The sequence below is a fragment of the Kogia breviceps genome, chromosome 20 (genome assembly GCF_026419965.1).
Source record: "Kogia breviceps isolate mKogBre1 chromosome 20, mKogBre1 haplotype 1, whole genome shotgun sequence".
In the NCBI taxonomy this organism is placed as follows: Eukaryota; Metazoa; Chordata; class Mammalia; order Artiodactyla; family Physeteridae; genus Kogia; species Kogia breviceps.
Window position 1 is genome coordinate 30,151,865 of NC_081329.1, and position 18,899 is coordinate 30,170,763.

General features: G+C 46.2%; 1 protein-coding gene across 10 annotated transcripts in view; it reads right to left on the reverse strand.

Moving 5' to 3' along the window:
- The window catches only part of SLC20A2 (solute carrier family 20 member 2), a 108,055-nt gene that overhangs the window by 65,165 nt on the left and 23,991 nt on the right, over positions 1–18,899 (reverse strand). The window contains exons 1-2 of one of the 10 annotated variants that reach the window (XM_067022536.1): positions 10,471–10,722; positions 4,966–5,048 (exon numbers count right to left, since the gene is read on the reverse strand). The exons of 6 other annotated variants lie outside the window; for them this stretch is intronic. The gene's annotated coding sequence lies outside the window, so the exon portion shown is untranslated. Of the gene's footprint in view, positions 1–4,965; positions 5,049–10,470; positions 10,868–12,237; positions 12,683–18,899 lie in introns of those variants that run through there. 3 more of the 10 variants (XM_067022540.1, XM_059049124.2, XM_059049126.2) reach the window with 3 other exon arrangements.

An 18,899-nucleotide genomic window follows, 5' to 3' on the forward strand; every position in this document is an offset into this window, starting at 1 on the left:
GACTTAAAGATCCAGGAGAAATCAAGCGAATGTAAACAAAAGTAGAGATGGCAAAAATCAGGCCTGACAGACGAGGTGTGAGGCTGGACGCACTGCCTGCTGGGTCCCCAGGGATCCTCAAGTCTGCACAGCAGGCTGAGGCACAGAGTGACAGAACAACTCAGCGAGCCTCTCTTCCGGCTCCAGCCGCCACTTTAATTTCAGGTCAAGTTGAAAGCAATCCCTGTTTTTTTTTTTTTTTTTAAACCTTTATGATAGTAGATGAGCTCATTTATAACTCCCAACCACCTCGCTACGTTGAGTGCATCCATACCCTCTCATTTTTGCTTTTAATCTTCAGAGTAAAGGCAAAAACAAACAAAACAAAAAGGGAATGAACAAACAAAAAAAGGAAGAAAATAAACTCAGTCCAAATTTTAAACCCAAGATTCATTCTCCTCTTGCTCTTACAAAAGCCACCCTTTCCCTCAACAGCCACCAGTTTCCTGCCTTTTCTAATGTAACCTATAGTTTCACGAAATACTTTTATCTGCTTTATCCCTTTTATTTATTTTTATTTTTTATTTTTAAAATAAATTTATTTATTTATTTTTGGCTGTGTTGGGTCTTCGTTGCTGCTTGCGGGCTTTTTCTAGTTGCGGCGAGCGGGGGCTACTCTTCGTTGCGGTGCACGGGCTTCTCACTGAGGTGGCTTCTCTTGTTGAAGAGCACGGGTTCTAGACGCGCGGGCTTCAGTTGTGGCGCACGGGCTTACTTGCTCCACGGCATGCGGGATCTTCCCGGACTAGGGCTCGAACCTGTGTCCCCTGCATTGGCAGATGGATTTTTAACCACTGCGCCACCAGGGAAGTCCCTGCTTTACCCCTTTTAAAAAGATGCTCTCTTTCTTCCTTCGTGCCACTCAACTGGCAAAGCCTTCTATCAATCAAACTGTGACCACCTGCTTATTCACCTTGATACGCATCTGTGCTCTCACTGTGTGCGGATAGCTCTGTGTCTCACTGAAGTGGGAACCGCTTGGTGGCAAGGATGTGAGAAGTGGCCTCCACAGTCCTCACCGGGAACAGGGCTCCATCCAGTGAGTATCTGACTATCTGGGTTAAACGGTTCACCCACTGCTCTTTTCCGCTCCCCTGCCCAGAGAAAATGAAGATAAACCCATGGGGGATGTGTCTTTACTTCCTCGGGGAGACAAGAGTGTGGAGAAGGATTACGAGATTATTCCTACTGTGTAAGTGCAGGAGAAAGAGACAAAGATGATGAAGAAAGGAAAGAGAGGATGAGGAGAAGAACGCTCCTTGTAAGGATGAAAACAGTAAGAAGGAAACTTGAAAAACCTGCTTTCTCAGCTCTCAGGATTCCAGGAAACACTCCTGATGAGTAACAAAGGTTCTGAACCAAAGACTAGGTCAAAACGTGGCTGTACAGGATCCTGGATTCCTTCTGGTTTCTCAAGGCTCTTTGGCTTTACATTAAGCTGAAGATTATCAGTCCTGTTGAAAGTGGATTCAACTCAATCTCAGTCCAGACCTCCATCTACAAGTGAACCTGGGGATGGATCCACTCATCTGGGCCGAGGCTTAGGAACAGACTGAAATGAGAGACCCTTTACACAACCCTCAAAAGGACTTACCCGGGCTTCCCTGGTGGCGCAGTGGTTGCGAGTCCGCCTGCCGATGCAGGGGACGCGGGTTCGTGCCCCGGTCCGGGAGGATCCCACGTGCCGCGGAGCGGCTGGGCCCGTGAGCCGTGGCCGCTGCGCCTGCGCGTCCGGAGCCTGTGCTCCGCAGCGGGAGAGGCCACGACAGCGAGAGGCCCGCGTACCGCAAAAACAAACAAACAAAAAAAGGACTTACCCTCTCGACTCACCATACAAAGTTGGTTGAAACGGAGGTCTCCTGCAAGACTTTCTTAAATCAACGGCCACCCGTACTAAAACAGCTCCCGCAGACAGCCTTCTGATTAAGGCCACAAGGACATCCTGGCAGCCTGTGACAGAAGTAACTAAGACAGCCGGTGCTCTCCTACAGGGCCATCACTCACCTCAGTAAACGCTTCTGAGATACACGCAGATACCACACGGCTAAGTACTGTGCAAACACTACCCGAGGCCCCCAGCGCGTGGTTCCACCACCCACTACTCTGGATCTACGATCCAGAAGGACGGCCCCTGACAAAACTTAAGTGGGTAATCGTAACACTAGGCACACCATTTTAATGACTTTTAAAAATATGCTGGATTCCCCAGCTCCCTACCTTCACTCTCCGCATAACACTGAACCTGAGACCCTGGCCAATTTGACATTCATATGAGAGTTCACGGAACCTCCAGAGCACCCAGTAGTGACGGCGGACCCCTGCTGAATGCCCTTCACACTACAGAGTTAACGGGATCAACCTTCACTGGTAACTGCAGCACATCAGCCTATGTGGGCCTCTTCCCAAGGAACAAGATCTCAAGATCTCAAGTAACTGCAGCACATCAGCCTATGTGGGCCTCTTCCCAAGGAACAAGATCTCAAGTCTCTGCCTTACAGTTTTCCATTGTAAAAAATAATACACGTGCATATAAAAATTTTGGTAAACATGGAAAAGGAGAAAGTAAGGCAAGGAACCATGCTCCTAGCCCACCACTGCAAAATAACCATTGTTTCTGTGTACATTTTGGTGTACTAGTTTTATCCACAGGGGTAGGCATTAATTATGTAAGCCACTGGGAGGCCACTGGTGAATTAAATATAGAAGTCAAAATAAAAATGAGTTACAGGGCTTCCCTGGTGGCGCAGTGGTTAAGAATCCTCCTGCCAATGCAGAGGACACGGGTTCGATCCCTGGTCCGGGAAGATCCCACATGCCGCGGAGCAACTAAGCCCGTATGCCACAACTACTGAGCCTGCGCTCCAGAGCCCGCGAGCCACAAGTACTGAGCCCACGTGCCGCAACTAGTGAAGCCCGTGTGCCTAGACCCCGTGCTCCGCAACGAGAAGCCACCGCAATGAGAAGCCCGCGCACCGCAACGAGGAGCAGCCCATGCTCGCTGCAACTGGAGAAAGCCCGCGCGCAGCAAAGAAGACCCAACGCAGCCAAAAATAAATAAATTTATTTAAAAGAAATGAATTACAATAGTTCCTTTTTGAAAAGGAAGTTTTTCATTATTACATAAGTAATATATGCTCGTTGAAGAAAAAAAGTCTAAAATACAGGTAACCAAAAAGCCAGGGGGAAAAACATCATGCATGAGCTCATTTCCTACAGATAACTGCTGTTTATATTTGGTGCACTGCATTCTTTTTTTATGTACATATAAATGCCTTCCTTTTGAAACAGGAATTAAAGCCATTAGCCCATTTAAAAATGCCTTCCATTCAAAAAATGAGGTGATACATGTTTTCTGTAACCTGCTAGTTTTACTCCATGTACATCCAACATCTTCATTTCAAATGGCTGCAGTGTGTTGCATTATATGGCAACACCATCAATTATTTAACCTGTACCTTATTTGGTTGTCTCTGGGGATCTTTTATTGAATTATTAGGTAATTCTTGTGTAGTCTAATAATCAGCTAAGGAGCTTTTTTTCCTCTCCTTTCGAAGAAGTTATATTTTTTGACTCAACAACTACCATGAGACAAAGTTAATCCCAAACCACTTAACCACTCTCATTAAAAAAAATTTTTTTTTAATTAATTAATTTACTTTTGGCTGCGTTGGGTCTTTGTTGCTGCACACGGGCTTTCTCTAGTTGTGGAGAGCAGGGGCTACTCTTCGTTGCAGAGCATGGGCTCCTCACTGCAGTGGCTTCCCTTGTTGCGGAGCACGGGCTCTAGGCGCGCGGGCTTCAGTAGTTGTGGCACGTGGGTTCAGTAGTTGTGGCATGCGAGCTCAGTAGTTGTGGCTCGCGGGCTCTAGAACACAGGCTCAGTAGTTGTGGCACATGGGCTTAGTTGCTCCGCGGCATGTGGGATCTTCCTGGACCAAGGCTCGAACCCGTGTCCCCTGCACTGGCAGGCAGACTCTTGAAACCACTGCGCCACCAGGGAAGTCCCACCACTCTCATTTATTTTTATTTTATTTATTTATTTTTTTTTTGCGGTACGTGGGCCTCTCACTGCTGTGGTCTCTCCCGTTGCGGAGCACAGGCTCCGGACGCGCAGGCTCAGCGGCCATGGCTCACGGGCCCAGCCGCTCCGCGGCACGTGGGATCTTCCCGGACCGGGGCACGAACCTGTGTCCCCTGCATCGGCAGGCGGACTCCCAACCACTGCGCCACCAGGGAAGTCCCACCACTCTCATTTTTTAAAATTAAAAAAAATTTTTTTTTTTTGCGGTACGCTGGCCTCTCACTGTTGCGGCCTCTCCGGCTGCGGAGCACAGGCTCCGGACGCGCAGGCGCAGCGGCCACGGCTCACGGGCCCAGCCGCTCCGCGGCACGTGGGATCCTCCCGGACCGGGGCACGAACCCGCGTCCCCTGCATCGGCAGGCGGACTCTCAACCACTGCGCCACCAGGGAAGCCCACCACTCTCATTTTTAATGACACATCTGTGGACTAGATATGCCTGACTTTAGAAACAAAATTACTTTTGCCAGGGCGAAATACCCAAGAAGACTATTTTGTCATTTCTCTTTGTACAGAAATGCAAATAGCCTTTTGCCTGCTACCGTGAAGAACCAAATCAAGCAGCCACTTGGATTTCCTCTACTGGATATATAGTTAGTGAGAGTTCAGGGTTTTGTTCTATTCAGAGACTGATCCAGGGCGTTAGAAGTCAGTCGTCTCTGCTCTCTGAACCACTGAGACAAACCCGTCTTCTCTGTGTGCAGACACCACCGGGACCGGGTCTCACATACGCTGTGCGTGGCCACAGATGTAGAATGTGACAGTACACGCGGCCTCACGTCTGAGAAGTCAGTTTTTTCCAACATAACGAGGTCTGAAGACTTAGTGACAGCCTTGGAATACTCACCTGCCACCTTCACCCTCTGTCTCGCATGACAAGGCAAACGAGTCTGCACCAGACTGCCCTCACTTGAAGGAATGTTGAATACTCTGCAAATGTGTGATAAAGAACAGCTATAAAAAAGCTAAGGATGCCACTATCCCAGTCCTCAGCGCTGAGCTTTGAGGGCCTCAGAGCCAGGCCAAGGCAGGACGTGGCCTCTCTGGGGACAACAGTGCCATCCTGGTGCGACACTTCCTAGGCAGCACTGGCAAAACGTGTCCTCAGAGAACCCTTTCTTCGCTCGGATCACAGGAAGCTCTGATTGTCCTAAACGCTATACAAAGTGTAACAGACACACTCTCCGCCGTTTGTTTTCAACCCCAGACAACTCCTTCAAACAAAAGTACAAAGGAAAAAGACACAAAAGGGCAAAGGCAACTAAATTAAGAGGCATTTTTATTATGTGCAAAATGGGGGGCTGCGGGGGCAGGAGAGAGGCTCTTAGGAGTAAGTACCTGGACTGGGGAGGGTCGGAGCTGCCAGCTGCCCGGTTCGAGATCATTAATTACATGGGCAAGGGCAGAGCACCTGTGGCCTTGGGCGGTGCAAGGGGATAATTCACTAGGTATTTGTGTTAAGTGCTCCGGCTCTAAGTGAGACCCACTACCACAATATATTTGGGTCCCCCCGCCCCCAGCTTCCAGGTGGCAGGCACGAGGGATGGCATCCTGCAGGCGGAAGGGACAGAGTCGGGAAGATGGGGTGGTACCACACTGCCCCTGTCCCCGCGCCTCTTCTGAAATGGGGAAGAGCCCCCCCCCCCCGACATGGGGGCTGTCACAGCAGTCTGCGGCACAGAGGGGTCACGGGCCAACATCAAGGGGCTCCCCATTTTCACAGCTGCCCAAACTTGCCCCCAGGCGGCTGCTGAGAAGTCACACGGGGAGCAGACCGTCTAATGACACTGTGGTAGAGCAAAAGCAGGAGACACAACACCATACGACTTCTATCACAGTATCTCATCCGCTCCTCATCTGAAATGGGCACGGCCTTTTTTTTTTTTTTAATTTTTAAGAGCTTTATTGAGGTATATTTGATATAAAAGAACTGCACATATTGACTGTGTACAATTCGATGAGTTTGGACATAATGCAAACACCTACGATGCTATTACCGCGATCCAGGTAACAGACACGTCCAACACCTCCCAGAGGTGTTCCTGTCTGCGTGTGTGTGTACGTTAAAAACATTTAACGTGAAATCCACCTTCTTAACAAATGTTGAGGTTTGCAATACTGTATTGTTAACTATACCGCATTTGCTGTACAGCAAATCTCTAGAATTGGTTCACGTAGCATAACTAGACCTCTATACCCACTGGACAACTGTCTTAACTACTGAGTTCAGAAAAGTAATTGCAGGGCTTCCCTGGTGGCGCAGTGGTTGAGAATCCGCCTGCCGATGCAGGGGTCACGGGTTCGTGCCCTGGTCCGGGAAGATCCCACGTGCCGCGGAGCGGCTGGGCCCGTGAGCCACGGCCGCTGAGCCTGCGCGTCCGGAGCCTGTGCTCCGCAACGGGAGAGGCCCGCATACAGCAAAAAAAAAAAAAAAAAAGAAAAGTAATTGCAAAATTCTCCTGGGTAATTATTAGTCTTCTCTCAGTGACAGAGGAAATCCAGAGCAAAGTTAGGGCTAGGGGGAGCTTTAACAGGGCATTTAACTCCTGACTTCAGACAGAATTTTGAAAACACTGCAAAACAAATACAAACCCATTTTTAGATGGCTTCAGGAAAAACGTTTATATCTCCCAGGACCCAGGTTCCCCATTTTGTAAAACTCTTCTTTGTACCTCATCTAGGGGTCCTCCAACTTCATCCGGATCACTTGGGGGGGCTAGCTAAAACACAGATTGCCGGGTCCCACCTGCACAGTTTCTGAATCAACGGGTCTTGGGTGGTGCCTGCGAATGTGCATTTCTCACAAGCTCCCAGGTGGTACTGATGCTGAGAGTTCTAGGAGCGCACGTTGAGGGCCACGGTTCTAACCTAACCCTTACTGGACCGAACCCTTACATCCTCAACAGAACTGGACACTAGTTGGCCATCGTGCCCTGGTCCAGAGGCACACAGATCCTGGAATAACAATCCAAGAGTCCCCTGGTCGTTTTTTGTCCTCTCAGCCTAAATAACAGAAGTCCCCTAACTTCTTATTATAGGCATCATTTTTCAACCCTTTAATCATTTTTGAGGTTCTCTGTTGGGATCTCTCCAAGTCCCTTTTAGTTGTGGGGCCGTGAACTAGAGCCAGAACCTTAGTCAGAGATGGGATGAGGTTGAGTATCAAAGGAAAATGACCCCCAGATTCGTAGCACACCCCGCTTTTATTAATCTCCAATGCCCGAGCTTGCCTCGTTAGCTCCCTCGAATTCCTGTCCTTCTGACACCGTTCTGGGCTGCAGTAATGCTGAACTGACCTTCGAAACGCCTTTCTTCAGAGAAGCTCAAAGCGCTTCTCTAACTAATACGACTGTTGACTCGACATCCCCAGCCTGACTGGCGATGAAGTAGCTTGTTCAATCGTGTTATCAGTTTAAGAGGGAGAGAAAGTCGGGAACCCAAATTCAGGTTTCTGTCCAGACATCGCTCTGCGGAGAAAGATGCTCCTTACTTTTATTGCTTTTATGCGGTATCAAGTTTCCTCCTTTATAGACTAATAAACAGTCCCTTTCCAGGTGCGGGTGAAACTCCTGCTCTCCTTCCCTGTGTGGGGAATCGTCCCAGAGACCTGGGGCTGTGGATCGGGCCCTGGGGGCCATCCCCCTCTTACCTCCATCACTTCCCCAGCTGCTGGAAGAGACAGGGAAGCAGGGCCCCGTGGCACTGCCGGCTGCCCGGATCCTACAAGGCAGAAGCCCAGATGGTCTGAAAGCAGCCCACGGGTGACCCCCGACCCTCCCCATTTGTCTTTCTTTCCTCCCTTCTATTCCTTGCTCTGCAGGTTTACTCAGTGTGCAAGTCTCGGTCCAGGCTCTGTCCCGCCTGATTTGAACATGTGGGCTCTTTGAGAGTAGGAACTATGCTTTCTTTGTGCATTGTATGGCTCCGGGGGTGCTTAATACATGCTAAATAGTAACAGCCGTCCCAGCATTTCCAGAAGCAATCGGCATTCCTGCCGAGGGCCAGATCCTATTACCATACACTTGTGCCCAAGACAGGCAGCGCTGAAGACACCTCCCTGATCACTGCTCCTTTCATCTGGAGCTCAATGTATCAAATCCTATTCCTGCAAGAGTTCCTTCTGAAAGAGAACATTCTAGAAGTGTGATCACTGAGCACATGCATTAGGCTCCCAACCCAAAGGCAACCTGTTAATGTAAGTCTAGCCGCACAGTTACCTATTAACAACCGCACGTGGATGAAGGGGAGCCAGAGAAAAGGTTCCTCTCCACTTCCCTGAAAACCCCTCAAAGCTTCAGAGCAGACGACTCTTCTCTAGGAATGAAGTCACAGTAAAAGAAATCTACTGCGATCAGGAGTTACTCTGTCAGAGCCTCTGGGGCTACAACTATTTCAAGAGGGAGAGGACTAGGACAGGAGGCCAGGCTGCCAGGGAGAGCAGCTTAAACAGGGCTGGAGGGCACACCTGCACGAAGTGAAGGGCAGGGGGGCTGCGGGAGGCTTGGGTGCGCCCGGCACACGGCTGAAACCACGGGTCCCGGGCTCCTTCCAGGGGCCACAGAGCTGCCCCTGTTTCTCAGCATCTGGACCCCCTGCTGGTGACTCTGGGTTGAGCTCACCGTGATTGGTCACAGCCAAAGTCACAAGTAGTCAACAGAGCCTCTTCTCAGGAGCGCACCGAGACCACTGTCCCTTTACCAGCCACCCAGGATGAGCCGCAGGAGGAGAACCGCGGCTCCGGCGAACAGGAGAAATTCCCACCCTGACGCTGACATCACCTCCTGGCCTAGATCACTCTGTCAAAGCGCATAAATCACAAAAACAAACACTCGGAAAGCGTCTACAAGCATTTTAGTAACTCCTCCTAAAAGAACACACACTTCCTCGTAGTAAAAACACCTTTGGAGACTTCTTTCTGTTAAATTAAAAACATGGATAAATCTTAAACAGCTTTTCTTTTTTGCAAGACTAGGCTACAATTGAGCGGATGAATAAGTAGCTTGAGAAGGATCTAGCACCCAACCACAGCGCACCTCTAAAAACACTCCACTGAGACTCTGATGGCGCCTTATGAACAGTCAAAAGTAAGAAAAGTTCCTCTCTTTGGATAAAAGTATATATTCTGAAGAATATCCCGGAACAAAGTCCCTTTAACTGCTGAAGATGACATTGCAGACTTTTCTGTTACAATTACAATGAATCTGGCTGGCAAATTTCTCTTCTACTCAATAAAAAGACTTAAGTTTTTTTTTAAAAAAAGTTTATTTCTAAAAATAGCCTGAGAACTCAGTTCTATTTTCCCCTCTTACATTCTTTTCCTACTAGATGTACCACTGAAACATTTCCTTTCATTGCTGGCACCTTGGGTTGTTCGGATTTAAAATCGGACAATACATACTAACAAAGAAGTCTTTAAATGAAGCTTTCCAAATGGAAAATGGCATCTGAGGGCAAGCCTTCCTCCTGGCCCACAGATGATGGAAGCCCTAACGCCTGGGAGCAGCTACTACCCCCTGTTAGAACTGTTTTATTAAAATCAACATTCCCAGGGGGAAGATAATTTACGTATTAACAGATAAAGAAATTCCTGCCAGGTTCTGTGTCATAAGCAAGCTGTCTGGCATGAAGTCAGAGTCTTCTGAATTAAAACACACTTCGAACTAAGCAAGGTGATTCAGACTTAATTGAAAATATTCTCCATTAAAATCTTTAGTATTCTTCAGTCCAAAGTTAAGCTGGCAACTTGTCACATTAAGAGCAGTTAAGATTAGGGAATTCTTCCAGAAGATAATTTCAATTACTTTCCAAAAGCTTCCTCCTAAATTCATTTTATTTTTTAAGGGCTTCTCTTTAGGAGTATATGGATTTAAGCACCAAATCCTCCTTTAACAAAAACTGTCCATCTACACATTTTGCAAAATTACATTTGACACTCCCATTATGTCTGCACATAAACTTGTAGCTCACAGTAAGTGTAACAGGAATCCACTTTCAACATTTTTTTTCCCCTCTAAGAGTTAGGTTACCATTGAAAATAAAGCTCAGTGACACACCATTCCATTAATCAAATATTTGAGCAGATACAGTATATAACAATCCACAGATTGCTTTTGCAAAGATAAAAATAGTAAGAATCACATACTTTCTCTTGGGAAAATCGAGTAAGGCAGGTTTCTTGCATTAGGATACATTTAAGGAAAGCCCTTCCGCCACCATTCTTAGAAGCCTCTAAAGTGCCCACCCCAGAGTTCCCAGTTTTCCCAAGAGATAAAAAGTTACTATGATGGCAACCTTAGGAAGATTTAAGGAGAAAAGAACGAAGAGAAATCTGAAAGATTCACCCAGTACTCACCGGTACTTTCAAAGGAAATCGGGGCTGCAGTTCTTCAAAGACTGCTCTCCGGGGGTCACCAACACAACCTGAGTCTAAAATAGACGCCTCTCACACGGGGCGGAGAAGTCACATTTCAGCTTGCTAACTTCTACTTGGGTAAACAGTTTTACAACTCATAGAACAAACCCTGGCTAAAATTAACTGCACCGGCGCAGCGGGCAGGAACTCGCTGATCTGCATCATGTGTGCGGGGATTTATTCACTGGGACAACATCGGTGTCCTCTTAATGGGAGATCTGGCCAAGGGGCGTGCCCTGGGGAACAATACGGAGCATCATGATTATGCTAATTATTGAATTCAGTCCCATGGTGCTATCTCCCTTTACGCTGTTTTCCTGTTTTTGCAAGTAGTGACAGAGGGTGAGAGAGTAAGCTCTTTTTCACAGCAGGCGTTCGCTTGATTTTTAAGCACTTTCAAATCAGACAAAACTTTGGCAACAAGGTGGCAGTGCTGTATGCTCTTCACAAGGAAAAACCAAGTAAAGGGATATTCTGTCAGATTATTTACACAGCATGATTAGACGTGGTACTACGTGAAATTAAACAGGCATCAAAGACACATACCAGTAAGTCTACCCACAAAGAGAGGTAAATGAAAGCTCTTTTTTGATATGTAATGAACGAATTTCGTTTGCTTTCTGGCTTTGTCTTCTGCACCTCCCAAGGAGTCGCTATGAGGATACAGGTTCACTAATAAATTACAACTGAGAACAAATATCTCAAATATTTGCAAAAGGCACCGTCCTTAGCAAGAAGCATGTTGAAGTGTATTTAACTGCCTGGCTGTCTGGAACTGGTAAATTGTCCTTTATAGGTGACAGACCACCTATAAGTCATGTTGAAGCTCAAGTTGACAGTTAAAGACCCCAAGTACATAGCTGATACGCAAAAGAAAACTACAAGTAACACGGAAGTTTCTTTGAAAAATACAAATTGCCTTAATAAGTACAACTGGGATCACAGACACAGAACTGCTTATCTGCTCAAGAGACATTTAAGTTCTTATGACATATTTTGCCCTTACTGGACACTTTATGAGAGCTATCCAGGCACACTACGAACATCGATCAAACCTCCAAACGTCCCTGGGAGATGTCACTTTCCCATTTTGTTTTTTTAAACAGATGGGTAAACAGGGAAATTCGATGCCTTGTCCAACGCTTCTCACTGAATCAACACGGGATTATTCGACCCCTGCTCCCAGCCTCTCTATGACACGTGTTCCACGTTAACTATTCAGCTACGATCCTACAAATCTTTTCAGAGCTGTCTGTTTTCCCAATTTTAAAATGTCATACGTCAGTTTAGATTTCGACAGATTTACTCTGCTCAGCTCCCAAGTCCCAGGTCTGAGCCCTGAGGCTCACACCCCGGCTGGTACGGGCAGGTGACACGGACCCATAAGACCTGGCTGTGTCCTTATGAGGCACTGGCCACCTGTGGTACGCCGCCCAAAGTGGCGAACGGGTTGGTTTTCACTGGCGTGAGCTGGCAGCCACCGGCACAATCCCCCTCCCGGCTGTTTACTAAAACTGCTGGCTGCCAGTCCTAGCTTCCACCCCCAGGCCCAGCCTCGGGCGGCTACAGCCAGCACGCGCTCACCCCCGCGAGAGGGGAGCTGCCCTGCACTCACCAGCCCCACCCCCGCAGCACTGGAGTGTCGTCCCCCCCCCCCCCCCCCCGGGCTCTGCGCCAAAAGGAAAGAACTTATCGAAGATGGCTGACCTCGACCCACACGATCAGTCCTCAGTGATCCACGGCGAACGTAGTCCGGAATTCTTAATGCCAAAGGAGGACATCAAGGGGCTATTTTGGACACAATCCTCCTTATCCTGTTATATCACAGTTCAGTCAAAGAGTTTCTAAGCCAAAACATTATTTCTAGCCTACACTGGAAAAAAGAAAAAAGCCAATACACCATACATGCTTATGCATAGGATCTGGCGGCGGAGGGGGCCAAGACGATGGACCCACAGCCCTCCCACTGAAGGCAGGGGACGCCGAGCAGTTTTCCAGGTCTTCACGTGTCAAATATGCTAAGTATGACTCCACTGTTGCTTCAACAGAGGCCGCCACACCTGTTCCAAAATGCAAGAACTAAAACATTCCAAAGAAAACAGCGTATCCTCCCATGTACGAGTCACCCTGCTGTTTCCTTTTCATCAGTGAAGAGAATGTGAGAGTCATCTGTACTCTTGATCCAGGCATACCTGGGACAGCAGAGAAAAATCTCTGTGCCTCATTTTAAGGCAAGGTAAAGCCTCCCGTTGGCTGTCATGAAGTGTGGGTGGCGGGGGGGGGTGAGGCAGAGGCAGAGCTATGCGTGGAGGCCGGCGCCCGGGGGCTCTTCAGTCCGACAGACCCGTGAAATCCAGACAAAGACAAGTGTTCTCACGAACTCACGCTGCTGGACTGGTCTGGATAACGACCCTCGGGAGCAGCTACCTCGATTATTTAAAATTTTCTAGTCACATTAAGCAAGTAAAAACAAACAGGTGAAATTCATTTTAATCACATTTTTCCGTAACTCAGTACATCCACGAGGCTGTCATTTCAACATGTAATGAATATAAAGATCGCCAGTGAGAGGGCGGGAGACATGCAAAGCCGAGGAGCTCAGACGAACAGGAAGAAAATGACTCAGAAAAGAGAAAGGACTAAAGGAGGACAAACAGACCAAGAGGAGGAGAGATGAAAAGAAGCAAAGCACTTCTCCCTGGGTATGGAATCGAGCTATAGAATCATGTAACAAATACTGTGCCCGGAATACTGGGACGTTGCCGTTCCGGGCCGTGCTGCTGAGGGTACAGAAAGCAAAGACGAGGTCTCCATGCCAAGGAGCTCACGGCTGAGTGAGAGGGACGGAACCCCCCAGCCCCAACCTGGCAACTACGCGGTTCTGGTAAATAGGGCCATGCACTTATGTGCTGTGGGCCACGGCAGCACAAGGGAGGGGGGCAGCTTCATTTTTAAATGAAGGTTATTTCCAATGACATTTTTTTATTGACGTATAGTTGACTTTCAATTTTGTGTTACTTTCAAGCGTGCCGCAAAGTGATTCAGTTATATACGTATAGATATTTCTTTTTCAGGTTCTTTTCCCATATAGGTTTTTACAAAACATTGAGTAGAGTTCCCTGTGCTCTACAGTAGGCCCTTGTTGTTCATCTACTTTGTATATTGTAGTGTGTGCATGTTATTCTCAACCTAATTTATCCACCCCCACTGAAATTTTACATATATGTCCTAGAATATTTCAGGATTCTGAATTTTATTTTGGAATCTAGAAGAGTCAGAGATAGATTATTCCAAAATATTTAAAAATGACATCTGGAACCAGCAGTAAAGTTTCCCCTCTGAGTTATTTATCATCTTCAAATTACACCTGGTTATTTGGCCTAACTAGTGAAGGTACAGGAAGGGGAAAAAATTCACATCTCACCGCAGTCCCCAGTTTTTCAGAGGATGTGGCAATAAAGTACTCAAAGGCTTCGTGCTGAAAAAAACATCCCCAGCCCGCTGGGCAGAAAGTCTCCTTTGGACCATAGCTGGGGAGTCAGTAAGACCTGGTTCAAAAGGCAGCCCCACCCACCGGCTGCATGAGCCCAGGCAGCTCAGCGGGGCCCGTGAGTCCGCTTCCTCACCACCAAGAAAACGGGGGCGATGGCGCGACAGCAAGGGGCAGCGTGAGGACTCCGGGGCGGCCAGGCACGGCCGCGCACGCGCTCTCAATACACCACCGCGCCTTTAGGGTGGCGCCCTTTCCACCTTCAGCGCGGTGCTCGCCGAAGGTCGGTTTGGGATGTCACCGAGTGAGGATGAAAGCCTCCCTACTTTCCTACTTCAAAGCGTCAAAGAAGAAAAAGTGGAAAGGGGCTTCCAACAATTGTCAAGTGTTTCAGGGAAGCCAGGGTCTGCCAACTGTCTCTGAAAACGCTGTGGCCTGGACAGCCTGCTCGGTTCTCCTCTATTAGAGCAGCTCAGGCTGCAAGCCTGCGGCTGGATCAGAATTTAGGGCCACTGACCAACAGTATATGCACAAATTTCATATCTGGTAGGTGGTGCAGTAATAGCCCCCTATCTGTTCCTGCTTCCCTGTCCCACACCCTGGGGGAGCCCCTGCCCACAATGACCCTGGGCTTGGCCTGCAGACATCACGCAAAGACTTAAGCGCCGGCCCAGGGGAGCCTGCCGCCTCCTGCTGCACTTCGGGGCCCTGAGACCACCACCTGGAGACTCCCGGCTAGCCTGCTGAGGATGAGACCGCGTGGAGCACAGACTTGCCCTCTGCCGCTGAAGCCCCACCCCGGGCAGCCCGACGATGGCCCGACGGGCCAGGAGGCCATCCCAGGCCACGCGGCCCCAGCCAAGCCACCAGCTAACTGCAAAGACCAGCTGGGCTAGCTCCAACCAGAAGAGCCACCGGGGTGACCTGTGAGACAGAAGGTTTCCTCTTCCCAGCTGCTAGAATTAGGTGGCTTGTTATATAGCAAAAGCTCACAAATACACAATCTTCAAAAGGTCTGTAACAGTCCATCCCTTTACTTCCAAACGAAATCCTTTAAGACTAATCTACATCTATCTTACTCTTAAAAATTCACAGTTCTAGCTTAAAAAAAAATCCACAATTCTGATTACTACATTTACTTTGTCATCTCCACTATCACGGTAATCAAACTACAATGAAATAGTGATATGGTCTGATGATAAAATTGCTAAAATGTAAGTGCTCTATTTATTTCATCCTATAATTGGAAACAAATATAAGTGGCCTTCGATGCTACAACTCTCTGTGCTAAAGTGATGACTTCTCCATCCTAGCCTTCAGAGTGATTACATGGGCAGAGTTCATATCCTTTCAGTCTGTCTTAATACTTCAGAAATGGATTAAGAGTACCATTTACACACACATGAGCAGAGAAATCTGACTTAAAAGAATAAACCACTTGGGCTTCCCTGGTGGCGCAGTGGTTGAGAATCCGCCTGCCGATGCAGGGGATGTGGGTTCGTGCCCCGGTCCGGGAGAATCCCGCGTGCAGCGGAGCGGCTGGGCCCGTGAGCCGTGGCCGCTGAGCCTGTGCGTCCGGAGCCTGTGCTCCGCAACGGGAGAGGCCACGACAGCGAGAAGCCCGCGTACCACAAAAAAAAAAAAAAAAAAAAAAAAAAAAAAAAAAAAAAAGGGCACAACAATATATGAATTTCATAGGGTGATTATGAAGATTAAACGAGTTTATGTTTGTAAAGCATGCAGAACAGTGCCTGGTGCTTAATATATAAATATTTTGTTAAATAAACAAACTCATGTTTGTGCATACATAGCAAGATAGATAGATAGTTAGATAGCTAGACCAATAGACAGATGTGTAGCAATACAGAAATACAGATATAGCTGTATCCCCAAGGACAGAACGTGTATGTAGCAGGTGCTATACATATATTTAATTGTTTCCTTCCTCTGAAGTTCTCGGGGCGCTGTACTAGAACACGAGCGTCAGCCCTGTTTTCCCGTGCCTCAACATCAGCCTCCACTCAGAAGATCAGAGACTGTCCCGCCCCTTCTCTCCTGGGGCAATCGTTGTGCACGTGAGATTCTAGGTATAAACTGCTAGACAGACACAGCACGGCTGCCAGATTCAAACAAAGCTGTACTAATGTCTCATGTAATAAATGTACTTTCATTGGAAAAATAAGCATAGGCTCATTAAGTACAATCGGAACCTCTATAATTTATTAGTATTCAAGCTAATCTAAAACAAGAAACCTGAAATGTACTGTAATTTGAGATCTCAGGGGGAAAAAAGTAGACTTAAAGCCACATAATTCAAAAGGTAGGTTAATGAAATCTTACTAATTCTAGTCTAATTTGGCTTCAGGTAGTTATATATCCAAACTGAAAACACTTTTAAATGCAGTTTTATTACTTGAACCTATTAACCAGTATTAACCTGAGTTCCCTCTGTTTTTAAGATGAAAGTACAGATTATACTAAAAAAATATATACTGCTAAAAGTACTTGAAAATATTCTGCTGTGTTGAAATAAGTAAAAATTTCCTGCCATCTTATGCTATTTGTTTCGAAACCTCTTTTTCACAGATAATGCAGCAGTAAAAATTTCACCCACCACAGATCACACTGTACTGTCAATTCCGCACTGGTGGACAGACTGTGAATTAACAAGTTACGCTGAACTGCTCATCGTAAATGCCCACTTCTCAGTTGACTCCATCCAATTACAGGAAAACTATTAAGAATCAGGCAACAAGCTATTAACCTCCAAAACCTTCTGGCACATTTGCACTCAGTATTCATTTCTGTTATTTCAGCCACGCTGTTTCACAAGCAATTAAGCCAACTTCAACAGCTCCTACCATCTCTTTCAGGGTAAGGACTAAAAGAGGGCTGTAGGTGAGCTCTTTAATAGAGCCGTGCTGCTGGGTTCATTCGAATCCCAGCTTCACCACCTACTAGCTTAGCAACCATAGGCAAGTTAACAGACTGCTGTAAAAATGAGTCAATGGACATACAACACTCAGAACAGTACTTGGCATGGATTTTTTAAAAAAATATATTTATTTTACCTATGTAAAATAATGATGAAGGGGAATTCCTGTTTGAACCACCTGTACATAGTAGAGAATCTACTTTGGGGCTCTGGGTTTTTACAGGAAACTGTGCAGGGTAAAACTGAAAGGACCCTCATAATAGCAGCCCAAGGTCGCCAGTTTTACTAATAATAATTTCAAGTAAGTTCTCACGGCTCCTGTGTCGCATTCTCAAGTTGCCGAGCATTCGTAAGATGCCTAAGTGTGTGGGAAAACACGACACTTGGTACCAGTTTACCAAAACAGTTGGGAAACCAAGGATTCGCTTTCTAACTTTTAACAGTTTTATTGTAAATGGATGTGGTCTGTTCTCAACCAGACACACTGAGAAGTGGTCACTTCGGGGATAAGCAGTTCAAAATCAACCTCAAATTAGAAGAGCTGAAATACTCATAAGAGATTCTAACTTCACTTGGCTACAAGAATCCGGTAGGTGGCTGGTTTCAATAGGCGGACAGAGCCTAGTCTCTTGAGATAAATGTACCTGATTCTACCTCTTAAGTACTGTATGTTTCATTTTAAAAAGTGCTCCAATGAGGGCTCATTTTTCAGAGTATCAGCAATAAACAAAAAAACAGAAGGATTAACAACTCAGCTCTTAAAACTGTAATAGCCCAGAAATTATAATAATCCAAGAGGCCATTCTCAGAAACACAGAGACCAGTTCCTTTACACAGACCCTGGTTCACAAAAAGAAGCGTGGACAAACGGTACTGGGGTACTGGGGTTGATTATAGACTGTGAAACAGGAGACAATTATCCATTTTAGACCTTAGTGCTTACATTGTAAGACTCGGTTTCTTCTTTTTCTTGACATTCTCTTCCTGTCTCTCTAATTGCCAGGAAAGGGTGTATTTCCCAGTTCTTTGAGTCAGATCTGTTTTTAAAAAAATGTTCCTAAAAAATAACTAAAAATTATTCTTTTTAGTTGCACTAATTAAGATCCTTTCATGTCAACTACATTGAAAGGAGGAGTTCTTGATAAATCCAGATTTCTTTAAGGCTTAACATGCGGAATACAGCCAATATTTTATAATAACCATAAATTATAATAACCATTACCTTTAAAAATTGTGAATCACTACATTGTAGACCTGTAACTTATAAAACATTGTACAACTATACTTCAATTTTAACAAGTAAAAAAACAAACCCTCTTCTTAAATAAGATGACGGACACGTAAAAGAGTAGCATATTAATAAATTCCAACTAACACGTTGATTTTGAATAAGAAAATTCTTGTTATTATTCAACTCTAAGATATGATATTGGATTATAGGATAATAAACAGCCGTTAGACAAAGGGTATTCTAGTTGTTCATACACAGCCTATCAGAAAAACATGCAAATCATGATGTCAGACTAGTACTTACTGTTCTTTGTGTAAAAGTGTTTTAAATAAGCCATATCTTCTCCTAAGAGTGTAGTGGTTGGCCAGTGTACAGGAAAAATAATTAAGATAAAACCCCGAACAATATCCAAAAGAATCTCTCTGAGATCATTCACTAAACTAATCTCTTTCAAAATTTAATACTGGACACTGAAGAAGAAAAGGAGGAATCAATCACATTTAAGTTATGATTCTTTAGAATGTGTTGGACAATTCTGAGACACACTGAGAAAAAAAGTATTAACAACAGCCAAGAAAAGACGGCAGCTAAAACTTAAGGGTCAGAGATGAGATCAAAATTAGAAACATATAATGTCTGGAGAACCATCCATATAAGGGTATCTTTAAATCAGTAACTAAGTTAGGATAATCCACTGGGCAAAATAAACAGCT